Consider the following 10094-nt stretch of genomic DNA (forward strand, 5'->3'; position numbering starts at 1 on the left):
TCCTGAAAGCAGAGCCCATGAGAAGTCAATTTTTAAATGTTTCAGTCTGTGATCCCATCTGTGTATCACAAGGTCAAGAAGAGGCTTGGCAATTATCACACACAATTTTCTGAGTTATTATTTCATCCGGAATTTTGGCTTTGTTTTGGATTACATTGACTAGGTATTTGCCAATTTATCAATTCATGCTGTACCTTGTAGACACAGTCTTTAAAAATAACTTTAAACACATGCATGCTAGTCTCTAATATTCATGGGGTGTAGCATTTTTTTCCTCATCTCTGTTCCCATGAGGCATATAGAAATGTATTTGAAGTCAATTGCAGAAAGTTGTTCTGCTCCCATGTAAAAGCCATTCAAGAAATAGACCTTATGGGGATTGAAACGATCCAGGCTATACTGTTTAAAGCCTTAGGGGGAATGTGTTCCTATGCTTTCATTTAAAATCCTTGCAATAAATGAAAATGTTTCAAGCATATTTTTTGGATATAGTCACTTCTTTTGAATGTTCCTATGTTTTTACAGTGCATCATCTCTTAGCTACAATTTTCTATGCCACAGTGCTGACTATATTTTTAAAAAGGTCAGAAGAATGGAGTTATCAAATGAATACTTTAACTGATCCTGCAGATTTAGAACTCCATTTACAAATATTTAACTTTTATATCTAGTAGTAGTTTAAATTAGGATGCAGTTTATGCCAGTGTTATCCATCAATATATTTCAAAAGGATGAATTCATAATAAAACATTTTTAAAAACAATACTTGAAAATGTTTTACACAAGACTTTTATAAAATATGATGAGGGAATGATTTTATAATAAATGCATGCTTCTTATAAGGTGACTATTTTATTTTCAATTGATGTCATATTTCATTGAACCATATAATGAAGCTATAAAATGCTAAATTAAATTTTAATAAATATGAAAGTGTCAGAAGATTAACTTACTATCCTAGATATATCCAAATGTTACTTTCTCTTAAATGCCTACTGTTAGAGATGAGACTTGCAGAATATAAACTTCTATTTAGATTTATCATTGAGACATGCCTAAAATACCATTTGGTAAATAGCATTAAAAGCCACTTGGAATTTTTTGTATATGTTTCACTCTGATAGAAATTTCTTTCTTGCACTTCGGAAGGGAATCTGGTTTATAGTTCCTTTTAGTTTGCCAATTCCCCTTCATTTATTGAGAACTTACCCTAGGGTTCCCTCCTGCGTGGCTTAGTCGGTTGAGAGTCAGAATTTAGTTCAGGTCACGATCTCAGCGTATGTGGGTTCGAGCCCCACATCAGGCTCTGCACTGACAGCCCACAGCCTGTTTTGGATCCTCTGTCTACCTCTCTCTCTGCCCCTCCTTTGCTTTTCTCTCAAAAATGAACATTAAAAAAAACAGAGAGAGAACTTACTCTAAGTTAGACACCTTATATCATTTGATCCTTACCATCCTCCAATACATGTGTAATTTGTAGATGAAGAGGGGTGCCTGAGTGGCTCAGTCGGTTAAGCGTCTGACTTCAGCTCAGGACATGATTTCACAGTTCATGAATTCGAGCCCCACATCGGGCTCTGTGCTGACAGCTCAGAACCTGGAGCCTGTTTCAGAGTCTGTGTCTCCCTCTCTTGCTGTTCCTCCCTCGCTCATGCTCTCTCTCTCTCCTTCGAAAACAAATAAAAACGTTAAAAAAAATTAAAAAAGAAATTTGTATATGAAGAAACTAAGGCTTTGAATTAAGACATTTCTTCCAAAATTCTCTCATGTCATAGCACATAGAAACAGTGAGTGTTATTACCCCACTACAATATATGAATATATACATATAGTTCATTTGATAACTATATTCTTCTGACCTTTTTAAAAATATAGCCATATAATTATATAGTCCTATGGATGATAATTATATATGTATATATGCACCTCTATAACTTTTTTTTTTAACAGTGGGGTAGAAATTAACATGGTTTTAGTGAATTCTTTAGAGGTGTCTTATGAAGAATTTACTGTGCTAACAGTGACTGATACTGGATTACATATTTTCACTTTGAAGTCAAGTCAAGTATTATTTGTCTGGGACTCCAGGGGAATCACAAACCTTTACCCAATGAAAATAGCTACGTACAGAGTTCATTTGTACTTAGCTAAGTACAGAGTTCTAATGTACAGAGTTCATTTCTCTTCAAGTTTGATTTTAGGATGATCTTTCTATGTTCCTTGATTCATCTGAAATGTAGACATGTCATTCTCTGGGTAAGAAGCTTTAATGTGTATTTTTTTCAGGTGGCATACACACATACTCTTTAATTTGCCAAGAGAGACTTTACTTACTTTCCTTTTGATAATTTATGGCCATATTTAGATTATCAGACTTATAATTATGTTATTAATAAACATGCAGGACTTGATAATTCATCCAGTGAGTTTCTTTCTCATCATTAAAACAAGGTACGGTCTGGACAGACCTTCTCTTTCAAAGTTTATTTTGTTTTGACAGGGCATAAATCTACACCATGCCTTTCTGCAATATACATTTTCTGACTTTACATTACCGCTTATGTTTTTCTTTTGCAAATGGGCAACATCTGGAGATTCTAATATTACTGGACATTCCATTTTAATTATATTATAATTAACTCTTCCTTTCAAATAAATTGGGTTTTCAGCATGGGCTATTTACTGACAAGCCATCGAGCAAGAATTTCTTGGCAAAGTTTTAAAATGGAAAGGATATTGCTAGTTGTCTCTTTTTCCTTACTGTTTTAAATTTTTTGTATTTTTCCATTTAATACTCTAGCGTTTCTTCCCTGGCGTTTAATTATCATGATAACTATTGATTATAATTCTTCTGATTAACAGCTGCTTACAAGATGTACAAATAATTTTATACTTGTCTTGGAGTAACAAACCATAAGTACCTTTCACAAATCGATACTGAAAATGAAAGAACTATGAAGTAAAAACACCGCGATATTGCCAATATCCAAATGTTTTCTAAAATCCAAAGCAACTGAAAAAAAAAAAGTTTATGATCAGAGAAAAGTAATCCTAGTGGTTACCATCACAAAATAGTTTTGAAGATTTGGGAATGTGTACTGATAGCGTTTATTAACCTCTCGACTTCTGAATCAATCAAGAAATAATAAAGGAGTCAAACGTATAGTGATAAAATAATTAGAAAATATGGCGCTGGGGCGCCTGGGTGGCTGAGTCCGTTGAGTGTCCGACTTTGGCTCAGGTCATGATCTCATGGTATGTGGGTTTGAGCCCCTGTCAGGCTCTGTGCTGACAGCTCAGAGCCTGGAGCCTGCCTTAGATTCTGGGTCTCCCTCTCTCTCTGCCCCTCCATTTGTTCTCTCCTCTCTCTCTCTCTCTCTCTCTCTCTCTCTGTGTCTCTCTCTGTGTCTCTCTCTGTCTCTCTCTCAAAAATAAATAAACATTAAAAGAAAAGAAAATATGGCATAGATGTGCAATTGAACATTTTCTAATACATATCCCCCTCACCTTTGGATTTTTTGAATTAAGTTGCTCTAATCAGTCAGAGGCATTCCAGGAGGGACCGGAAGCTTACTGAAATCAAGAGGAAAAAAAAAGAAAAAAAACAAAACAAAAAACAACTCTGCTTCCTGATGACACGTAGTTCTGAAAAACTCATTGAGAAAACCCGGGAGGATTGATGAACACACGTGCAGCCTTTTCCCCACATCCAGTTATGTCTCTAAGGTCTTCAGTGGGAAGCAGTGAACCCCCCAAAAGTATTCTGTCCATACTTTTTCATCTCAGGGAATTTAGCCAATGTCTTTCCCTTCTATGGGAAATGAAGATGTGAGCAGTAATGTATTCCAGCAAATAACATTTTAGGAATGTAATTAAAGTTTAGAAGGCCATTGATTTTATTTAAGCCCCTAATATAACTTCAAACATATGTGTTATCTCTTCCTAGGTAATGTAATTTGCATTTTAAGATGGCTTTTTTGACAATGACTTCTTAACAGTAGGGCAACCTGGGAGGGGAGTGGGTGCTGTGAATACCGCTGTTTACTTGCACTGTACAAAGGCGTTTGGCCAGGAGTAGAGTAGAAAGGAAAAATCTAGCACTTTCTATGCTCGTCAAACCCTTTACTCCGTGTTGAAGCTGAGCCAGACTGGAGGAAAGCCTGTCTTGTATTCATATACCTGAAGAGCTGCTTGATTTGCAATTTGCACAAAAATGCTCTATCTGAGGCAGTGGAGTCCCTGCTTGGCAAAAGGGAGTTAGACAAAGATGGTAATCTAATATACTGTTTTGAATATATGACTATCATTTTGGAGCATATGGGACTTTTAGAGTCCTGTAAATCATATCTTGCAGGCCACTATGTTACCACTTAATAGTGGCCTTGACTGTAAGAACAGAGCAGCATTTTAAGGTTTAAAAAAAATTTTTTTTCTATTTGAGGCCTTGAGTTGTAAACAATCTTGAATGTAGTTGCTATATGCTTTAATATGGAAACACTTCATGAATACAAGTGTTCTGATAGGTATAAAAGGGACATATTCCTGCTAGAGTAAAACACACGCTCCCTTCTGAGACATCTCCACCCTGCTCGTGGAGCATAATTACAGTCCTTAGAAACTAACTCAAAAACAAAACAATAGCTATGAGCTATCGCTTTTCAATAACTATCCAGCAAACCTTATGTACAACATTAAAAAGTGGCTTTCATTATAGTAGACTTCTCCTTCTTTTTAATTGCTTCCATTTTTCTTGTGGTCATTAATATTCAAAAAATCCAATCATTACAGTTATTTCATTTCCTTTTTAAGATTCTTGGATGCAGGAATTCATAGAGCTATAAAATATAAAGAATTATTTCCATATTAGGATAGTTTTTGAAGCAGGATTCAGAAGTCTTGCTTTATATAGACTAAGCCTAGCCTCTTTTGATATCTAACAGCTGAAAAATTACTTTTGAGAAAATGTTCTTAGGTTCAAGGCTTTTTGTCTCCTCTGATAATTGTGCAAATGTCCATATTTTACTTCATGTTTTGTTCTCTTGAGATTTTTCTTTCATTCTAATCACATGCAAAATTCTGAATACAGAAAATATGTTTTAAATTTAGAAATTTATATCAGAAACACTGGCCTTTCTCTCTTTAGAGGGCAGTGTTGAAGGTGCTATTTTGCATTTGTCTTTTTTATGTATTTTGCTCTGTGAACCTCTGCAATTTAAAGTACTTCAGTTTCGTCTTTACAATAATAGGGATTCATTTATTTGCAAGTTCTGGTAAAAAAGGTATTGTTGGGAATATTTTAAAAACACATATGTTAGAATGAATAATCTCATGTTTCTCAGACATTTAGAGTTATATCTACAATAGCATTTATGTAAGTTCAAGTTGGGGTTTGTTCCCGAAGTTATATATTAGCATAATTTTAAACGTTTACCTCCGTCCTTTTTCTTTGCTTGTATGTAAAAACTTTTTCCAGGCTTTGGATAATATATTAAGAATTCTGTTAAGTCTTATTTCTACTTAGTCTCTTGTCATTAATATTTTCATATGTTGCTAAATGCTCTTCAAAATCAAGTACAATAATTGTCTCTTCGCTAGCAGATCAAAATATAGGAAGTCTTATACTCTTTAATGTTCCAATTTAATGGCGCAAATTAGTTGATTACCCATTAGAAGAATGGCATTTTCTCCTCCCTAGGCCATTTTTTTCAGTGCTGATCCTCAACCATCCTCATTCATGTGTTTGTCCAAAGGCTGTCTTGTTCACACATGTATTACTGAAGGAGCCAAAAATGGAGTAGCACTTGCTTTAAAGATGTTTCCAGTACCACTAAGCAAGTACTCTAGTGCCTAAATGTACACTCAAGAATTTGTAAATTTTTTTTGAAGTAGGCTCTACCCCACACCCAACGTGGGACTTGAACTCATGACTTTGAGATTGAGAGTCACGTGCTGTACTGACTGAACCAGATAGGTGCCCAATTCACTTCAAGAATTTTGTCCACCACCACTGTAGCCCCTGTCTATGGTTGATCCCCTTAACTTCTGCTCTTACGACTGAATCATGTCCATTCTCAAAGGTCTTTGAAGACGAGGAAAGAGAATGAACTACCTTAATAACATCCCTACTTCTTTTCTGTGATAAATATATATACATATATATATGTATATATATATATATATACACACATATATATACATATATATATGTGTGTATATATATATGTGTGTGTGTGTGTGTGTATATATATATATATATATAGTATTCTTATATGGGGCCTAAGTTCCTAACATTATAATCCTTTAATTACACAGTAGCTTTCTTTAAAAATGCAAGCCTGCAAGGCTTCTGGGAAGCTCTGTCGGTTAAGCATCTCACTTCTGCTTAGGTCATGATTTCACAGTTCGTGAGTTCAAACACCACATCGGACTCTGCGCTGATAGTGCAAAGCTTTTTTGGGATTCTTTCTCTCCTTCTCTTTTAACAAAATGATTTTTTCACCTTGTGTATATCAAAAACAGACTTCCCTTAGAGGTATCACTTCCCTGTGACCTTCCGAATCCTTCTCCAAATTTTCATATATAAAAGAGTCTCAAAGCTTGGACATGATGTTAACTACCCCCTCACACTCCATCCAAATTTCAGACACATCCTTAAGTAAAACCTTCACTGCTCTGAGTAGTGTTGATTGCAGACCCATTTCTCAAAATAGGATCGCACTTTCTGTCCTCCAGACTCCCAAGCTCTATATATTAGTAAGTTATTTCCCAATTAAAGTGAAAATTAAAGAGCCATTATTTCATGATATTGTCATACAAATGATTTTTAAGACTTATAATTTTTTTGTATGAAGAAATGTTTCAGTGTTTCTAGCTGGGGTGGGGGGGGAAGAGTAAAAAAAGACAAAAGAGAAAGAGTTCTCCAGCAGAGAACCTTAATATTCAGACACCTCTGCTTCAACTAACTCCTTCCAGAGAGGTCACCCTTTCTACCTCCTTGAAATTGATTCGGTGCCTTTTGGCAGTACAGGATTAGGGTTCTTAACATGTCTCTATTTCATCAATGAGAAAAAATTTTTTCTCACATATTATATCTTACCTCAACCCTCTCGCACGTATATCTCACACTAACCCTTCACTGTTCCCCTGCCTCTCTTAATCCCTCTCTTATATCATTGGTACTTTTTTCGATTAATTATGACCTTGAATTAAAAACAAGTTTTAATGATAATTTATTTTTGAGAGAGAGAGAGAGAGAGAGCACATGAGCAGGGGAGGCACACAGAGAGAGGGAGACAGAGAAAGCAAAGCAGCTCTGAGCTTTCAGTGTGAAACCTGACTTGGGGCTCGAACTCATGAACATGAACTGTGAGATCATGACCAAGCCCAAGTCAGCCACTCAACCAATTATTAAAGATTGGCTTTTTTGGCAGCAAAATTAATTCCACCTTTTTTATGGGGGAGCTTTTGATCTCACTGACATTCACCAACCCTGCTTCAGAGGTTACTGCTTTTCCCAAAACCTAGAGTGCCTAGGAAGCCCAAAGAATCCAAAATGGGAATTTTGCCACCGATGCTTTGAAAATCCTGGGAACCAAACTTGCCCTTTTCCTTGTCGTTTTTGGTCACTAATGGGAATTTAACCTCTTCCCGTCACCTCCGTTTTAGTACATCTGCTTCTTCAATCCAACTTCCTTTCCTTTCCTTCCTTCCTAAAGTTCCACGCTGCAATCTAGAACCTATATTCTACGCTTAAAAATTTTACCTTGACTTTAAGCATCTTCCACAAAAATATTCCATAACTTCTTGTCAGAATAGAAACTCCTGACACTACTGCTTGAGCAGCCTTCTCAGTATTCCTCCTTATTTTCCTCTACCCTGGTTACTTCAGAGCTAAGAAGTCATGTCAGCATCCTCCTCCTTCAACTCACTTTCAAAGACCATTTGCCACCCTTACAGCGTAGAACCCTTTACAGATTTAAAAGCCATGTTATCATAGCACCTGGGTAGCTCAGTCGGTTAGGCTTCCAACCTCGGCTCAGGTCATGATCTCATGGATCGTGAGTTCGAGTCTCCCATCTGCGTGCCAGCTCAGAGCCTTGAGCCTGCTTCAGATCCTGTGTCTCCCCATCCCGCACTCACATCTCTCTCTCTCTCTCTCTCTCTCTCTCTCTCTCTCTCTGTCTCTCTCTCCCTGTCTCAGAAATAAACATTTTAAATAAATAAATAAATAAATAAATAAATAAATAAATAAATAAAAGCCATGTTATCAAGGGGGTACCTGGGTGGCTCACTCACTTAAGCATCCAATTTTGGCAGGTCATGATCTCCTGGTTCCTGAGTTCAAACCTTGCATCAGTGAGTTGTGAGCTTCCTAGGTCATGGTCACAATCTCACGGCTTCTGAGTTCAAGCCCCAAATCGGTAGGCTCTCTGCTTTCAGGTATCCTGGTTCAAGCCCTGCATGCAAAGCTCTCTGACATCAGCACAGAGCCTGCTTAGGATCCTCTGTCTCCCTATCTCTCTGTTCCTCCACCATGTGTGTCTTACTGTCTCTCAAAAATCAATAAACAATTAAAACCAAAAAAAAAAAAAAAAGCCTCGTTACCAAGGAATATTATCCTTCTTGTCTCCACCTTACTACCCAAGAAACTACCTCTCAGCTGCTGGAGAATTGCCTCTTCTCTATCCCTAGAACTTCATGTGTCCTGGGTAATGCCAACTTTATGAGAATACCTGTGATATCACCCTTTCGCAATGTGTGAACCTCCTAAATCATATATGCTATGAATTAAATAGCGTCCTCTCAAAATAGATCTATGTTGGAGTACCTAACCCTTGGTACCACAGAACATGGCTTTGTTTGAAGGTAAGTTTTTTTTTATGCCAGTAATCAAGTTAAAATGAGGTTATGTGGGCAGGCCCTAGTCCCGTATGGCTGCTGTCCTTATAAAGGGACATAGAGGGAAAATCATATGAAGATACATGGGGAGAAGATGAGCATTTACAAGAATATAATAGATCTTTCCCTCCTAGCCTTCAGATGAAACCAAACTTGCCAACACCTTGATTTCAGACTTCTAGGCTCCTGAACGGTGAGACAATATACTTCTGTTGTTTAAGTCACCCAGTTTGTAGTACTTTGCTATGACAGCCCTAGGAAGTTAATATACCATACCTATTATCAAAACTCTGCTCTCGGTACCTGATTCCAGAGCCACAACTTATAATTTAACACTCATGACTGGTAAATCTCATAGATATTACATTCAACACATCCATATGCGAATACAATCTTTTCACACTTGAAATCTTCTCACATAATGTATGTTTTGACTCTATTAAGCTCACTAGTCTTTTGACACATTACTCCCAGTCAATTCTCCTCTGTTTTCAGTGATTCCCCATCTAATGAGTTCATCATTTCAACCTCAGTTGTTGTCATTGTATTGCATCAAATTTTATATTTTATTTCTTGGTTTCCTTCTCTCCTTTTACATTTGAACTGACACAGTGGGTGAAACAATGTTCATGTAACCACAAATTGATAGTCCTGGACATACTAGATTTTTATTCAAAAGCACTAAATCTCTATTCTTTTATTTCTACTCAATAATCACCATTCATCATTCAAGTATAACTTCAACTTTCTTTATTCTCCTCCCACCTCTTACCTACTTTTTACTTTGAGATGATCTCATCTATTTTGATTGTCAAACACCATCATACCAAAGCTCCTGATGTTTCTTGCAATCTCAGTGAAAATTCAATTTTTGTTCCTAGAATAATTATAATAACTGTAGTATAATTGTAAAGTAGCTCCTTTGATCTGTATTCTCTATGTTCATTATTCTCATTGATTCACAACTCCATCAACTATCTGTCCTCTTTACTTTGTCGTCAAACTTTTCTTTCCATTGGTCTCTTTACCATGAATCAGCAACTATTATACAATACATCTACTCCTATATTTTAAGTCCTGAACTTTTATCCATTCCCACTAAAACCATTTTATTGTATAAAATTGTTCTCTTTTGCCCAAATTACCCCTTCATCCTCCTAACTTGTCTCTATTGTCCAGTCTTATCAACCACTCAA

This window comes from Panthera tigris, chromosome B1 (assembly GCF_018350195.1).
Source record: "Panthera tigris isolate Pti1 chromosome B1, P.tigris_Pti1_mat1.1, whole genome shotgun sequence".
In the NCBI taxonomy this organism is placed as follows: domain Eukaryota; kingdom Metazoa; phylum Chordata; class Mammalia; order Carnivora; family Felidae; genus Panthera; species Panthera tigris.